Source organism: Taeniopygia guttata, chromosome 9, assembly GCF_048771995.1.
Source record: "Taeniopygia guttata chromosome 9, bTaeGut7.mat, whole genome shotgun sequence".
NCBI classification, from domain to species: domain Eukaryota; kingdom Metazoa; phylum Chordata; class Aves; order Passeriformes; family Estrildidae; genus Taeniopygia; species Taeniopygia guttata.
This window is the reverse complement of record NC_133034.1, coordinates 1,169,100-1,186,044: the sequence shown is the minus strand read 5'-3', so window position 1 is coordinate 1,186,044 and position 16,945 is coordinate 1,169,100.

Below are 16,945 nucleotides of genomic sequence, written 5' to 3'. Positions count from 1 at the left end.
CAGGAGGTATCTTGCAGAAGATACAGAAGGTAAACAAAGATACAAAAGATAAATTTGGACTTGCTGTGTTCTCATCCCTAGCCTAGGATTCCTGTAGTATTTCAGACAGAAAAGTGGCTGACCTGCATTTCACACGGGGGTGGCACAGGCACCCAGCACAGGTGACAAAAGGGGGTTGCTTGTCACAGGTTTCTATAGAGACTCCTACAATGAACAGGTCCGTGGCATTCTTGGAGTGAGCCAACCCCTCCAACAGCCCAGACAGGAGTGAACACAGGAGCCTTTGTGCACCTTGGTTCCCTGACACTGAGCAAACAGCCTGGGGGTTCTCTCCCCTCTCTGCAGCACAGAAGGAAGGTGACCCCTCGCTAGGTCGGGCTAATGAGAAGTCTCCCACCTTGGAGCAGGGAAAAACCACAGCTCAGAAAACACAGCTTGTACAATGCATCACCCTGAAATTGCAGAGTCGGGGGAGCTGCTCAAGAGATCCTGATTTCCCTGAGCTCTGAGCCAACTCAGAACTCTATTTCTCCACGTTCTCTGGAGCTGCACCTACAGAAGCCTTCTCCCTTTGGAAAGCTGCTCCCACTGACACTCTGAGGCATTTTCTGATGAAGGCAAAACACTAGAGGATCCAGAGACAATAACCATGCAGTATGTGAGAAGAAAAAGAAAGTTATTTCAATAATAATTCAATGAAATATTGACTTTGCCCAGCAGGGTGAGAAAAACAGGAAAAGGAAAGAAATTACATGTCTGGTATAGGATAAAGAAGGAAATTTGTGATATACTTGGATTTTAGATTTCGTCTCATCATGCTAGTATATAAAAGCACCCTGGCATGCTGAGCTGTCTGAGTGTTGTCTCCTCCCCTGTGTGAGCAGGAATGTTGCAGCAGCACAAGGGTTAACTATCTGCCACCTTTACTGAGTCCTCTCATAATTCTTTTCTCATTAATATAGAGGACTAGGTATTACTGAATAATTTGGAATATAACCAGGGTGAGGAGAGCACAGCATGTCCTAGGGATTTTGTAAATACATTAGTAACTAATGGGGGTGAGGACATCCATTTCTGGGGTGTCAGGCAATGGGTGGGAGGACCTGGGCTCCCCATCCTGCCCACATGGACTTGAAGAGAAAGGTCATGCAGACTTTTGGTTCTTTTCATAAACAGGGGTGATGTTCATTTCCTTGGGATTGCAGGGAGCTGTAGCTCAAAGCCTCAGCCACCTCCATAATGTAGCCCACAGACACATCTAAGAGGAGAGTTCCTCACCTAGAATCTATTAATATCCACCACTCAATCTTCCAAGAAACAGCCCCAAATCCACTAATGGATTAGCCTGAAAATGGGTAAGACTGAATGCTTCATCTGGGCCAAAACACCTCTTTTTGTGTGCATGTGTGAGTAAGGTTGAGTCACACGAGCAGTTTGAAGTTTCCAGGACTTGGAATGCTTTTTAGTTTTCCTTAGTTTGCAAACAGCTTAACAGTTGTTTGTGAGCTCACAAGAAGACTTGTGAGATAAACTTTACCTTTGAGTATTCATTACCATTACAGGCAATTTTTCTCTCTGATGAATATATTTATAATCTGCTAATTACCCCTTTAGGTGTTAATATGATGAAATATAGGAACACTTCTCCATTTTTCTCTCCTCTGATTTCTTTTGTCTCTGCATCATTCACTCTATGCCTTCCAGCTGAGGTAAGAAAGTGAACCTAGGGACAGCCTTGGCTCTGATTCATCAGCAGTGTCATCTCACACAGGCCAAGCCTCCCTCCTGGGTAGTGCAAGGGTCCTATGCGAGAAATAGAATTGTCTCCTGCTCTGGAGATACCAAAGCAGATTCCAGGTGAACCTCCTTTGGCAGGGGGGTTGGACTAGATGATCTCCAGAAATCCCTTCCAAGCCAAACCATGTCATGATTCTGTGAAAATCATAGTGGCAGGCTTGATCCTGGCATTCCCTTACTCCTGAATGCTAGAATTTTAAAAAAAATCATTTGTCTAACTCTACTGTTTTGTGCTTAATAAGGATGCTGAATTCCCTAGCAGCAGGTGATGGAGAAGGAGCTGGATGGAGAGCTCGAGGACAGCTGCAAAAGCTGTGCCAGCCCCTTGCTTTGTCCCTCAGCCCTGGAATTACCTGAGTGCAGCAGCCCCACGTTCTCTCCCCACCTCTCCTGTGAATGCCAGTGCTGGATCACCTGCTGTGGAGAGATTCTCCGTGCAATGAGTTTCAGGGCTGCTTTTAGCTATGGACTGGGAAACTTTGAAACTCTCCCTGTGCAGTGGTATCCTGTGTAGTGCTATTTCAGGACAATGGGCTTTGGATCCATGTAAGGGCACATCGGGCAGGATGTTTGTTTGCTTTTTTATGCTTTGCCAGTGACTTCCATTCTTTCTCTGTCATTTCTCAGCAGTGAGGCATTTTCTGATGAAGGCAAAACACTAGAGGATCCAGAGACACTCAATAACCATACAGTATGTGAGAAGAAAAAGAGAATTATTTCAATAATAATTCAATAAAATATCCACTTTGCTTGGCAGGGTAAGGAAAACAGGAAAAGAAAAGAAATGACATTTCTGATACAGGATAAAGGAGGGAATTTGTGATATACTTGGATTTTAGATTTCTTCTCATCACGCTAGTATATAAACAAACCACTGTGGTTATTAATTGGTTGTTTGTTTATGGGATTGATTGATTTGTGTAAAGTCTGTGCTTTAGTTTCTACACCGTAAAAATTTTGCTTATTTTTTTGACTAAATTCAAAAAGGTTTATCAAGTAAGGAATATCTTCTGAGGGAGATGCCCCACAGTTCTTCCCAGCCAGAACTCTCACTAACCCAGCAGGGATTATAGTAATGCTGGCTGCTGCTTTAAGAGAAATTTCTACACCCATTACTCAATCCTTACTCAGTTTCACAGTGAAAGATTTCTGTTGTCCTGCTGGAACAACTGGAGATGGAGCATGGTGAGGAAAATATCACCCCTGTCTGTCTGAACCTTGAAGGCAGCTGCCTGTACCCAACCAGCTCTTCAGTCAAAGAGGCTGAACAGATCCTGAAACCCTTTGGAGCAGGTGCTCAGCTCAGGACATGTATTTGAGCTAAGCAAGGAAGTTACTCACACCAGAAAATTTAATTCTTGATAAGAATGATAATGGTATCCCAAAGCCAACTGTTTAAAGTAAACTCTGATTCATGTGTGGTATATGCATTGAGTGAAATGAAAAGAAAATTGCATAAATATTATGTTAGTTAATTGTGTTTATATTAAAAGTTACAGTGTTTTTTTTTTAATGTCTTTGCAAAATCTGTAAACTTGGCTTCTGGATAAAGGCCTTCACAACACTGTTTGGGGTTACAGCCACGTGCTCCTGTCATTTACTGCAGCACTTCTGCAAAAGCCCTGAGCCTGTTCCATGGCCAGGTATCCACTGAAGTTAATCCTGGCTGTCCTGAAACAGCCGCTGGAACATTTCATGCACTGACACAGAAAATACAAACATGAGGGTGGCTTTCCTTCTCTGCCACTGAGAGCAGCACCTGGGGCTCTGAACCCAGGGGTCTTTTATCCTGCCTTTATTTCTGTGTCTCCTCAAAGGGCTGCTTCTATTTACTGAAACAGAAATGTTATTTTCCTCTGGCTCCTGAGCTCACTGCTTGGGCTCAGCTCTGGTGAAGAAGGCTCATTTATAACATACTTACTGAAGCAAAGGTTTAATTAGAGTCAGAGAGTCATAAGCACAGCTTTTTTAGTTTGTGTCATCAGAATTTGACCTTCAGTGTGGTGCAGAGTCTGTTCAGACACATTTGTTCACTGTTACCCTCCAGTGCAGCCCTGAATTTAGAGAGAGCTGGTTCAGAACTCCTCCCTGCAGTGGGTAACACAAATAACAAACACAGCTTCTCCTCAGGTCCTAGGAATATCTAGCTCTGAACAGATTTTACTGGGATCTTAAAAATTTAGCTTAGAACCCAACTATGTGCAGTTCTCACAAGACTCAGAACTGTGTTAGCAAAAAATAAAAATATTTCATAAGATCAGCTGTTCTTGTAGGAGAGCCCCAGCCTGAACCTTTCAGTTCTGTTTTTTGCTGATATCCACCATCACAATATTGCAAATCTCTGTTTCAGAGCAGCTAAAGCTATTTGGGCATTCCCAGCAATGCTCTGCCTTGCCATCAGAAATGTCCCAGCACGAGTTCCTGCCTGGCAGGCAGAGGCTGAGAGCTGGGCTGGCCCTGGGCAGGGTGGCTCTGTTCATTAATGCACAGCAGAGCTCAGCCCTCACTGACTCCTCCAGAGGATTTTGCTCCGGGCTGGGCTGCAGCAGAGCCCCTGGGCAGCTGCTAAGGATGGAGCAGTCAGTCCAGTGCTAAAATAAACCTGCTCTAAGGGCATATTTGCAGGGCTGCTGCCTTCTCCATCTGCCCAAACCTTGCTGGCACCAGTAAATAGCGCATTAATCACTGCCATCAAGTCACATACTTGATACCAAGGAGGGTTTGATGTGAATATGCAAGCTCAAATACCTTCTGTATTAAAACTTCATTGATTTTCTCTTTTTTTTTTCTTTTTTTTGTTTTCACAATGTGAGAACATGCTGACATTGTTGAGGCTTGTCCTTAACATGCAAGATAAATTTCAAATTCATTCTCTCAGTTTTTAATAAGAAATGTAAACAAGTAGGATCACTGTGCAGTGTCCTCGAGCAGGACGTTCTGTTATCAGTGATAGGGTGCCTGGGATTCACATTGCTGGGAAATCACAAGTGCTTTACCACCAGGCTTTGCCATCTTCAGTGAAACTTAAAACAGGTTAGGAAAGCTGATTTAATTTGTACTTCAGTGTCACTGATATTTAATCTTATTTTTCCCATAACAGAAGACCTTAAAATAAAATAAAAAAAAAAAAAAAAAAAAAAAAAAAAAAAAAAAAAGAAAATAGTATTCAAAGGCTCCAATCTATTGGCATTTGGGCTGAACAGGCCAAGTTTAGAGCTGCACTGACTGATACCAAAACTGTGCAGGGAACCACCAAGGAGAGACTGTCAGTTCAGCATTTTAGAAGATAACAGGTATAAGTGCTTTAATGCTTGAAGAGCCTCTGAATTTCAGGTTTTAAGTACAGAGATGCACCCAAAGAAATTTTTAGCCATCTTTTGGTTTTTCCTATGAATTTGCAAACAAAGATTAATCGCTGGTGATTTTTCTAAACAAAAAGGTAGGAGGGCTGTTTTACATCACTCCTGGCATGCCCAGTGCACTGAGACTTAAGGATGGTGTTAAAATAGGTTTCTGTCACTTCTAAACACTGCATTAATTTACAGCAGAGTGCAAAAAGCAGAGCAAAATTAAAGACAAATGCAGCAATAGCTTCCAAACATGAAAAACAGCCTTATAAACACCAAGAATGCAGTATTACTACACTGTAGAGCCAAGTAAGTGTGTTAAGAGAAGAATTTGGCTTTCTGCATTCTGTACAAAATATAAGGTGGTGCTAGGAGAAAACCCCTATTAGCAAAGTTAACTATAAAGCATCAGAATTAAAAAATAAAGTACTCCAAAATTAAAAGAGAAAGGCTAAATGCATGCAAAAACCCCAGAGTGATTATCAGAGACAAATAAATATGCAGCAGTTTTATCAAAATTCTTCATGCAAAATGCTAAAAGTCTTCTCAAGAAGCCTTTTGTCTATTTGTTGGGAAAAGATAACAAAGTAAACTCAGAGGGCTTGAAGGGTCTTGCAGATCAGGACCGAACTCCACATCTGTCTGTCAGAAAAGCATTGCAGCTGCCTCAGAAAAAAAAAATTATATTTTGGTGCAGTGGAAAGGATTTTTTTCTAAAACAATAGAAGCTAAAATTCTCCCTTATGAGGAATCAATTAATTATTATAGGGGAGGGAAAAAGTCACCCACAAACCATCTCCCTCCACACCACGTGGCCAAATGTGTTGTCCAAGAGCCCGGGGGCCAAAGGCTCAGGGGTGCCCAGCAGTGGGGAAGGGCTGAGCTCTGTCCTTCTGCTCAGATGCACCGCTGGGGCATGGAAAAAGAGAGAGCTGGAGGTCCCTGGAATGGGGAATATTTGGTACCACTGCTGGGGCATGGAAAAAGAGAGAGCTGGAGGTCCCTGGAATGGGGAATGTTTGGTACCACTGCTGGGGCATGGAAAAAGAGAGAGCTGGAGGTCCCTGGAATGGGGAATGTTTGGTACCACTGCTGGGGCATGGAAAAAGAGAGAGCTGGAGGTCCCTGGAATGGGGAATATTTGGTACCACTGCTGGGGCATGGAAAAGGAGAGAGCTGGAGGTCCCTGAAATGGGGAATATTTGGTACCACTGCTGGGGTATGGAAAAAGAGAGAGCTGGACTCCCCTTTGATGGGGAATGTTTGATACCACAACAACATCTCACCTATCAATAGCACAGTTATTGCTGAATGCAACGCTTTTATCACTTTGGTTTGCTTCCTCAGGCTCTTAGAAAAATCACCTTACGTATCAAAACAGTTCAGAGAAAGCCCCTGGGGAAGGCTCAAAGGGCACAACCGTTTTCAAGCCGCTCCCATGGAGGAACAGGTTGGGAAGGCCCAGGAGCAGGCCTGGAAGCTGCCTCAGCCTGGGCAGGACCCGGGGCTGGAGCCACGGGGACACGGCTCGGAGCCCTCGGCCTGCCAGCGCTCCCAGATGTGCTCCCAGATGTGGTCCCCAGCCAGAGCCCCAGGGAGAACGGGCAGAACTGATCTGTGCTCCTGATAGCAGGAGCTGCTGCGCTAATCAAGGCGAGAGAGCTGGCCATTAGTTAATTGCATTAAAGAAGCATGAGAGGACCTGAGCTGAGGGATAGAAAGGAAAACAAAGAAAAACAGAAAAATATGGGGATAAAAGACTTTGCTAATCATAAATTAAGAAGCCAATTACAGGGAAGGGATGAGTCCTCAGCAAAAGATCTGATAATTATTGAAATTCAAGGCAAAATTTTGGAAAGAGATATAAGAAAATCCGGAAATGAACGTTTGCCAAATATTGAAATTCACACTGTTCAAGAATGGAGTTTATGGAAGCAGTCAGCTTTGATACAGTATCTTCCAAACAAAATTCAAAATATTTTAAGAACAGAGAGACAGAATACAGAGCTAACAAAAGCTAACCCAAACATGTCACCAGCATTGCAGCAGGCATCTCAAAGTAAGGCAATGACTGGCAGTAGGAAAGAAGAAATTCAGTGATTACATCATTTCAGAAATGCTCCTCAGCAGCAGCAGAGGGTGTGCTACTGAGGTAGAAAGGAGAAAAGCAAAGCAGCTTCTTTGGAGTAAAGGATTACAGTGTTGATGAGTGAGACATTGCCCCAGAGGCACACAAACACTGTTTCCATCTGTCAGGATATTAGAGATTATAGGTCTGTTTCATCAGAAAAGAAATAATGCAAGTATAAACAAATAGAAATAAAAGGGTCCTCAAATAAATCAGGTGATTTATAGTTATATATAGTTATTTATATTAGCTATATATATAAAACTATAATATATAGTTATTTATATATATATATATATATATATAACTATTATATATTGTTATTTATAGCTATTTATAGTTATATATAGTTATATTTTTATATATAACTAGGAATAAGGAAGTAGCACCCAATGGACACCTTTGTATCCATTCACTCTTCTCTTCAGGAGTCACAAAGCCCTTCTTGTGTCATGCTAGTTATATTCAGTACCAGTAATGAGGCATTTGAAAATGCACTATAAATGAGAAAAGCCTAAAATATAGTTATACTTTAAACCACAGGATGGAAGTGTGAGACCAGTCACTGCCTCATGTAGAGAGGGCTGGAGAAAAATGCTGCAAAAATAACCAATTGCCTAAACAGGGCAGTGTGAGGATCAGGTGATGGCCCCCACATGGTGCTATCAAATTATTAGTAAAGAGCAGGGGATATTGCCTGTCACCAGCTCATGCTTTGTGCAGGAGGAAGAGTGGGAATCAAAATGGCAACAGGTATGAAAAGGATACAAAATCACTAAGGACTGGTCACCCACAGTTAATAGGAAAACAGAAATAAATAGTCTGCCTGATTTGAGATTCTGAGATATTTCATCCTATTTTGTAAGTGTTGTTCTATTTCCCTATGGCTTGAAACAGGCTGGGAGAGGAGATGGTAACCTCAGAACTTGCTCACATGGGTCTGTGAGTCCTGAGGACCAGATACAATGGAGGAAAAGCTCACACATGTGCCAGAAAAGAGAGGCTTAGGAGGGACATGGTGCTTCTGGTGCTTTGCTTAGTGCCTCAGGCAAGAACCGGCCTCCAAAGATTGAGATATCAGGGGGTAAAGACATGAAATCAGAGATATCAGAGTGTAAAGACATGAAATCAGAGATAGCAGGGGGTGAGGACACGAAACAGCCACATCAACAGCCTGGCAGTGCTGGTGTTCAAATGAGTTCTGGGCTGAAGAGAAGCTCAGTACAAATCAAGTCCTGATTGTGCTCCCAGGGAGCATTCTGAATTCTGCCTCGTGTGATCAGCACTTTCACCTGGCAGTGGATGTGCTGCTGGAGCCAGGGACATGAAAGGCCGGGTTTTCCATGCACCAGATCCAGGCAGGGTGCGCTGCCAAGAGCAGCAAGGTGCAGGATAAATTCGATCTCTTACAAATCCACTTGAGGCCAAACTCATAAAGCACAGCTGGGTAAGTGGAAGGATAATGGCAGTGGCTGCTCCAGAGCAGGGATGGACATCCATGACAAGGCTGCCTGAGTCCAGCCTTGCAGAGCTGCCAGCAGCAAGGCCTTGAGGAAAGGCAGAAGCTGAGGCTGTGATCCAGGGGTACCCAGGGGAACTTCCCAGCATCCAGAAACCAATGGATGAAGAGTTTCTAGGGCTAAAGTCAGCACTTTGTTTAGATGCCACTTATTGACTACCCTCCACAAGCCTTTATAGTTCCATTTTGAGATCCTGCTTTACTCCTAAACATCTGATGGTTATAAATTTTATTGTACAGTTATTAAGTTTCTGGAAAAGGGGACTTTTTTTTTTTTTTTTTTTTTTTTTTTTTTTTTTTTTTTTGGTCTTAAATCTATTCTCAAAAAATCACCTAGCAGCATATAAGTCTGATTTTGGGAGAAACAACAAATACACATTTCTAACTCTCCTTATTCATAGTATTTACTTGACATTATTATGAATTTTCTATGAACTTCTGTTATATCTAATGTCTGTCCACAGATTATCTCTTTCAAGAGAGAATCCTCCTCTGTTTTGCCCCCTTTGGTAATACTTGTGGCACTATTCCACAACTTTTCTGAATCTGCTACACATTTTTGATCTGGAATGACCAAGCCTGCATGTACAATTTAAGAAGGGACCTTATCAGATCAGTAAAATTTCTCTCTTGTGGTCATTATTTCCTTGCTTTGCTGGCAATTGTCTCTAAAACTTCAGCTGAGCACTGAGTGTCCCATGAGATGCAAGGATTTGAAGAGCTGGCAGCAGGAGCCCCCCAAAAGCGGTGCCAGGAATGTTCTTTTCCCTGTTCCCCAAGGAGCACAGCAGGCACTGGATGCTCTCAGCTCCTTGGCCATGGGATGGGCTCAGCTGCTGTGGTGGTTCCAGGCTGCTCAGCCTGGGGAGGTCCTGCCACTCCATGGCTGCAATGTGCAACAGGAGAATAATGGGAAATGCAGCAGAACTGAGAGATTTACTGACCTGGCAAGGTAAACTCAGTTTTCCCATGGAAGACAAGGGGAGCTGTGCCTCTAATTCCAGCATTTCAATGAGACAAGAACATTTTAAGGATGGTTTTAAACACCTATAAATACCAATCCATTGAGTTCCAGCCCAGGATTCTTCTCTCCCTCTTTAGTAAATAAGCACATCCTCATTTCTCTCTGTTGCCATCGCAGGACAAAGCTTTTAATAATGTTTATAAGTTAAAATGGTAATTGTATTTGCTACTTCAGTGCTCCAGTTCTCAAGATTATTCTAGTATAATTTATAATGTCAAAGTGGGTGTTGAACTAACAAATTACAGAACTCAAACAAAAATGTATATGAAAGTAATGCTATAAAGGCTGAAATCCCCTCCTCTTTCCATAGTCAGAAAGTTTATAAAATGTAGAGAGGTTTTGCTACAGATTATTGTCTCTCCTACTCTTAACTTTCCAGGACAGAAATTGGGAAAAACAGCAAAATAAAGATGAAAAAAAAAGATACCTTGGACATTATTCCTGTTATTTGACTTAGTGGCATAAAAGAGGCACAAAAATATTTTGAGAATTCTGAAGATTTAAAAGATTAATCTTTTCTATTATAAAATAATGCCAAGGAAAAGTTCAGTTGAGACTTAGTCTTTGTGTAATAGAAACAGCGCTGCTATTTTAAAATGTTAGACTAAGTAACTGTTTACTGGTTTTAAGCACTTACATAACTGAGGGTGTTTGATGGGAGCCTCTTGTCTCTGAAAAAGTAGATGTAAGGAAGGTAATAAAACACAAAATGGATGAAAAAATAACCACCTCTCACCCAAATAAATCATTCCTAATCCAATCTGAGCCACAGAATTCTTAAGTAATTCTAGGCAAATCACTTAAACCATAGATTTCCCAGAGGATCTCTTGTTTATAGTATTGCACAAACTCTCTGTGGCTCAAGACAACAGAACAGTTATTGGAACCTGCTTTTCTCAAACTGAATGTTTTTTTTTCTTTCTTAGCTGCTTTTTAAGTTTTCAAAGATCTGTAATTTCCTTCCGTTGTTCCTGGGCTTTTTAATCCAATCAGAGGGGTGCAGTCATTGTAGGATTAACATCTTTACCTGCTTTTGAAGCCCAACATTTTCCCGATCTGATAGAGACATAAAATTTGTCACTGAATATGCATGGTTCAGTAGACTCATGTATACATGTTCAGTAGACTAATTCCTCCTTGACCAAAAATCATTTTAGACTTCTACTTCAAACAAACAAAAAATAAGTAAATCTGTCATATTAATTCAGTGCCCTGATTGATCCCTCAGGGAAAGAGCCAGCATTGCTTTTATTTTAAAAGCTCATAAGATGTGTTTAATTTGGTTCTGTAGTTATTTGTTCAGTATGCAGTGCAAATTTTTCTGGCTGCAGACATGGGATATGGTAAACCTTTGCCTGGATAAATGTCCAATGTCTTTTAAGTTGGGGAGAAAGTTACTCTTTCATAAAGTTCAGACCTGCCAGACTCAATAACTCTACAAAAATGTTCAGATGAAAATTGCTTCAAGCAATCCTAGTAGAAAGCCAGCACCTCACCCCTAGTTTAAAGTTATGATCCTTATCATAATTAATTCAATAAAGAAGTAATGTACTTCAACCTAGGCATAGAGAATAATTTTCTGTCCTGACTGGTATAAACTTTCAGCTAGGGACGTTTAAACTCTGAGCCTGATCTTTTAGAGCAAATAATAAATCACAGACCTAGAGCCTGCAGATTATAGCTGAAGTTGAACCATCACAAATATGTCACTCTCAGATGAAAAGGTACACTGGGTAGGAGTGATAAAAAGTATAATACTATTTATAAATATAAGAAGGATTTTTACTGACAAATCAAGCACTAATAATATTTTTGAGCTGTGAGTGCATTGAAGAGTAGGAATTTCTATGTGATTCTTGTAAACTGACATACCTTGCATCTTAAATTTATAATCAACATTTTTCTGCTGGTGAAACACAGAATTAATTCTCTGTTGAACAAGTCAAGACGTTTGAAAGATCCAATCTCATTGACTGAAGTGTTTAACAGATTCCTTGTACTTTTGCCTAAGTTACTGCTCTGCTGTCCCAGCTTTTCCTTGCTCTGTTGCAGAGGCAGATCCTGCTGCAGAGAGGTGCTGGAACACCCCCAGAACACACAGCAGCCTTCCCTGCCTGCCTGAACCTCTCCATCCTTTATTCTGGAGAGGAACATGCACTGAGCAGCGGGGCAGAGCTCAGTGAATGCACCACAGAGACCCTGCCCTGTGCTCACTGCTATTTTCACTTTTCACTGCTATTTCCACACGGGCTGGTTGCAGCAAGGAAGCAGAGGCTGGGTCTGGACACTCCCCTGAGTGCTCTTTGCTGATTTTCTGGGATATATTAAAGCAAATGGCCATTTGTTTGAACAGCACAGATGCCATGGCAAAGCTGAGTGCCTTTAAATGTTAGCTTTTATTTTATCAGCTCATCTCACATTCCACCTCATTGCATTGTCTGTGCTGCAGTGACACAACTTGCTGCAGTGTTCACAGTTCCAAAACACAGAAATTGCTTTTCCAAGACATCTTGTCCAAAACAAATATCCCCTTCTCACTAATTTAGTTTGATAGATAATCTTTATGAGACATACTTAAAATACACATACTACTTTAATCCTATGTAAGAAATGTATTTTTATCCCAGTATGCAAGGATTTCTCTGCTGTTTCTACTGTTTGTTCTTACTGTTACCTATATCTATTTATATTTCATTCTCTCAATTCTTATTGAATAGAGATTAACAATCTCTCTACCTTTAAAATAATGAGAGGTGCAAATTGCAAAACTACTGGGAACCATTTTTGGCCCAAGATTTCAATTATATTCAAGCACAGACACATTATAAATTACAACTGCATGTGTGGTTACAACAGGAGAATGTGTGGTACTCTGACTTGCAAATGCTCATTGAGGTGAAAAATCACAGTGACGAGGATTCATTTTGTTTTACTGAATGAGGGAGACTGTGGCATTTTAACTCATGAAAACCTCTCTTACCCATGCCATTATATTAAAGCAGAAAAAGGAAACAAAAAAAAAATCTTTAAAAGATGCTTTGAGTAGAATTTAAATTAAGTATTTATTAACGTAGATTTTCTGACTCAAAACTGCTGCTGTGAGTCTGGCAGGATAAAACAAAATCACATTATTAAGCTTTAAGAGCACTTCTCACTTCAATTCTCTGTTGATAGCAGTTGTGTTGCAAATTACCTTTCCTCCACTGAGTAGCTTTTCCACTGTGTGAGTAGTTTCTGTCATAGGAATTACAACTCTCAAACTTATTTGTGTGCATGATCAGGCTTAGATAATGTCAGTAGATGTTACTCTTTAGAAATGTATTTGTACACTTTTGCTATTTTGAAAGTAACACCGTATGAGATTTCAGGTTCTTTTACGCTAAATTACCTCCACTCTGCAAGTGTCTTAAATAAATTCAAGCTCACATTTGTGTACATGCAAACACATCTTCTACAAATTTAGCCTGCAATTAAAGCCCTGAGAGCAGCTGAACTGATTGATCAGTTATTTACAGCGTGCACAAACCCAGGGCTGGAGGAAGTAAGTCAACACACCAGAGGTAGGTTGCTGTTACAACAAATCCCTTTTTGCCAGAATGTTTGACCAACACTTGCAACCCTGCACCCCCACCCCCTTCGAGTCCCCCTTGGATTGATTAAATTGGCTCAAGATGACACCAATAATTGGCTCAAGATGCCGCTTCGACAGACCCAATGATCCATATCTTCGCATTCCCTAAAATCAGCCCTTTCAGCTCTGTGTTAGATTTAGGATGGTTTACATTGGCTCTGTCACAAACATTTTAATAAAGTCCCAGAGAAACCTCAAACTGGTGACATCACTGGATGGTGTTAAAAAAAAGTTCCACTTTGCTGGTTAGTTGTTAGCCTTTATAATCCGATCAGAACCTTTTTTTCCACTATATTTTGTCATTCCTTTATAACTCTCTGCAATTAGGACTATGGTATTAAAAAGAGAAAAAATTAATATTAGCTATAAGGAGAAAACAATTTTAAATATTTTGACATCAAGTAGTAAAATGAAAAAAGCCAAGCTTAAACATTTACTGTATCTTAATGGCAGGAGCTCGAAACTGCTGGGTGTATTATTTTTGAAATATTAGATGAATTAATTACAATGAAACTATTGGGTGTTCTCATGAGACTGTTGTATAAAATAAATAATGTCATCAAGCTCACTGGAAAGGCTAGTACTCATCTAAGTACTTTTAGAAAATAAGTTGCAAATTCTTCAGCGTGTCTGAAGACCGTGCATGTGCCTGGTTCAGATTGCTGGGTCTGACTCCTCTGTAAGTATGTGCAAGAAAGGCAGAGATTCCCACCTCCATCACAGCAGCAATGCCAGTCTGAGGCCTGGGGCTGCTCAGAACCGTTCCCAAGCCAGTTGTCTATATTTCCTGAATGCACAGATTTTTAACAATTAGGGTTTTCCTCGTTAATTCCCATCCACTTCAAGAACGGATCTGCTGCGGAGCTGCGCCACGCAGCATTTCTGTTATCTGATACCCAGGCTCCCTGAGCTCTCCAGTTCTTTTGAGTCTAAACAGATGACAGTCCTTGTGTCATCAGATGTTATTACTTAATTACTTCTAGCAGTGGACTTTATATAAAAAGGATACTCTGAGTATTTTTTTCCACAGCACGCTGGAAACTTTGACGTGCTTTTCGTTTTATAACTCAAAGGCTGATTTCACATCCTGAATTTCCATACAATTGTCCTTGAAAAGATGAAAATCCCAAGTAAATGAGAACTGAAGTCTACATCCAGTTTAAAGCACAGGAACAGCCTGCCTTGCTGTGGTGCCAGGATTGCCTGTGAAATCTTATTTCTAAAGCAGTAGCACCCTGACCCTACAGCACAGTCTGACAGCTACCAGTGCTAAAAGTTCTGCTGATGCTCCAAGCCCTCATCCCACCCTCCATCACTGGAACCCAAAGCAGAGCAGGGCAGCAGAAGAGGGAGCAAAGGGATAGGAAACTACTGGTTTAAGGTCAGCAGCAGAGGCAGCATCTGAACCCTGGGCTCTCCTCTTTATGGTGGGGCAGTATCAGCAAATTTCCTGCCCCGCATGTGCCAGTCCTGGCTGTTCCTGCCATGGCCCAGGAGACACTCAGAGGGTCACAGGCACAGAGAGGAGCCCACAGGCACTCCCTGAGCTGCTTCCTCCTCCCCAGTCCTTCAACACAAGGTGCAGAGCAACAGGTCTGGAGCTTGCCTTGGTCCTTCCTAAAGCAAACCCTGTGTCCAAATGCTTGGCTGGTGCTCAGCACATCCTCATCCTCAGTTTCCACTCCTCACCCAGCACATCCTCATCCTCAGTTTCCACTCCTCACCCAGCACATCCTCATCCTCAATTTCCACTGCTCACCCAGCACATCATCGTCCTCAATTTCCATTCCTCACCTAGCACATCCTCATCCTCAATTTCCACTCCTCACTAAGGAAAAAGCAGCCTACCTGATTCCTGCAGCCATTCTGAGCTCCTTTGAAAAGTCAAGCACAAAGAAAAGGGCTTTCCTATCAAAACAGAGAAATTTATTTTTAACACATTAGTTAAAAACTCTATTGCATGCCTTAGTCATCTTAAAAATAAACTGGCTTTCAAAACTAAATCAGCTTCCTTGGCAGATATAATGCTTACAACCAGTGTAAGACCATAATGATACATTTACACAAATATTAGGGAATTACAAGGTTTTTTAAAATTCTGTTCTTTTTCAGCATTCTTTACAACACTGAGGTAAAACACAAATACATTTTAAAAAGCCTATTTTCTAGAAATATTTCTAGTAAATCTGAAAAGTCTTACTCTTTTCTTCTTTTGGTTTTGGTGGGCTTTTTTTATTTTTCTTAGTAAGAAAAACCACACCAGGATAACTGCAAGCATATTTCCAAAATAAAACAAAAAAGGTGATTTTCCAGGTTTCAATATGTAACAGCTTTTTAAATTATCCAATACGCTGCCTTGATTCTGTACAAATGTTCCCTTCCTTCAAAGAGACAAAAAAGCATGTACTGCCAGATCTGATTGTATGTTGAGAGTGGATCTGATCCCCTTGTCACTAAGGTTACTAATCAAATTTCCATCCAATATGCTCATGCAGGATTTCCTGATCAAACACTTAGATCTGCCCCCTCTGCACCCCCATTAGCTAACATGTTTTATATGTAGTGGGGTCATCAAAAGTGTAATTCCCTTAAAGAAACCTAATCCTGCCCCCTTGTCAACCAGCAGATAGCTAATAATGCTCTCCATCCTACACTTTTTGAACATCAAGAGCATACCAAAAATTAAAATCTTATTTTAATCTCATAGCAAATATTTAAAACAAAGCTATTGTATACATGCATTACATGTATTTAAAAACCAACAGGTGAAGAAATAAGGAAGTTTCAAGTAAAACTAGCTGGGGGTTCGCCAGAAAAATACCAAGCAGGGTTTTTTTTCTGCTTGGTCTGGGTAAGTGTCCTGCAGAACCCCGCAAAAGAAAGTTCCACAGGAGAGTTTCACTGGTGGAGTGATTCTCTGGGGAGCTGTGGAGGCAGTGTGGATCTGTTCCAGTGCTCGCTCACAACTCCTGTGCTCACCCTCACTTCCCTTTCCTGCCTGGATTCCTACAACTTTCTGCTCTGAGCACTCATGAGATGTGTTAGCACTGCTTTTCTTTCATATGAGGAAAAAAGCCACAGCACAAAGCAAACGATGAAAACTCTCAAATCAGTTTCACTGCAAACAAGATTCAGTCCTGTTAGTGAAGGTAGTTTTCATTATCAAGACCACCTTTTAAATTTTTAATAATAAAATCAAACCTTGAAGCCTTGGTTCAAGATTTTTCCTCTTGTTAATTCTTTTTTAACAGGTTGAATAAGAATTTGCACTAAAGAAATGTAACTTCCATGATTATCCTTTTGGAGGCCTGTGTGTGGGTGAATTTTTTTCCTTTCTCTGTTTTTTTCTGGGCAATGGTCACAATCAGAGTAGAAGAAGTGGGTCAGGAAATTTAACCTGACTGGTCGAACTCTGGGCTGAATCTGTCAAGTCTGCAAGGCTCGGCTTTGTCAGAGCTCTGTGGATTCCATACATCTGAGTGGCAAAACAGATTTAAAA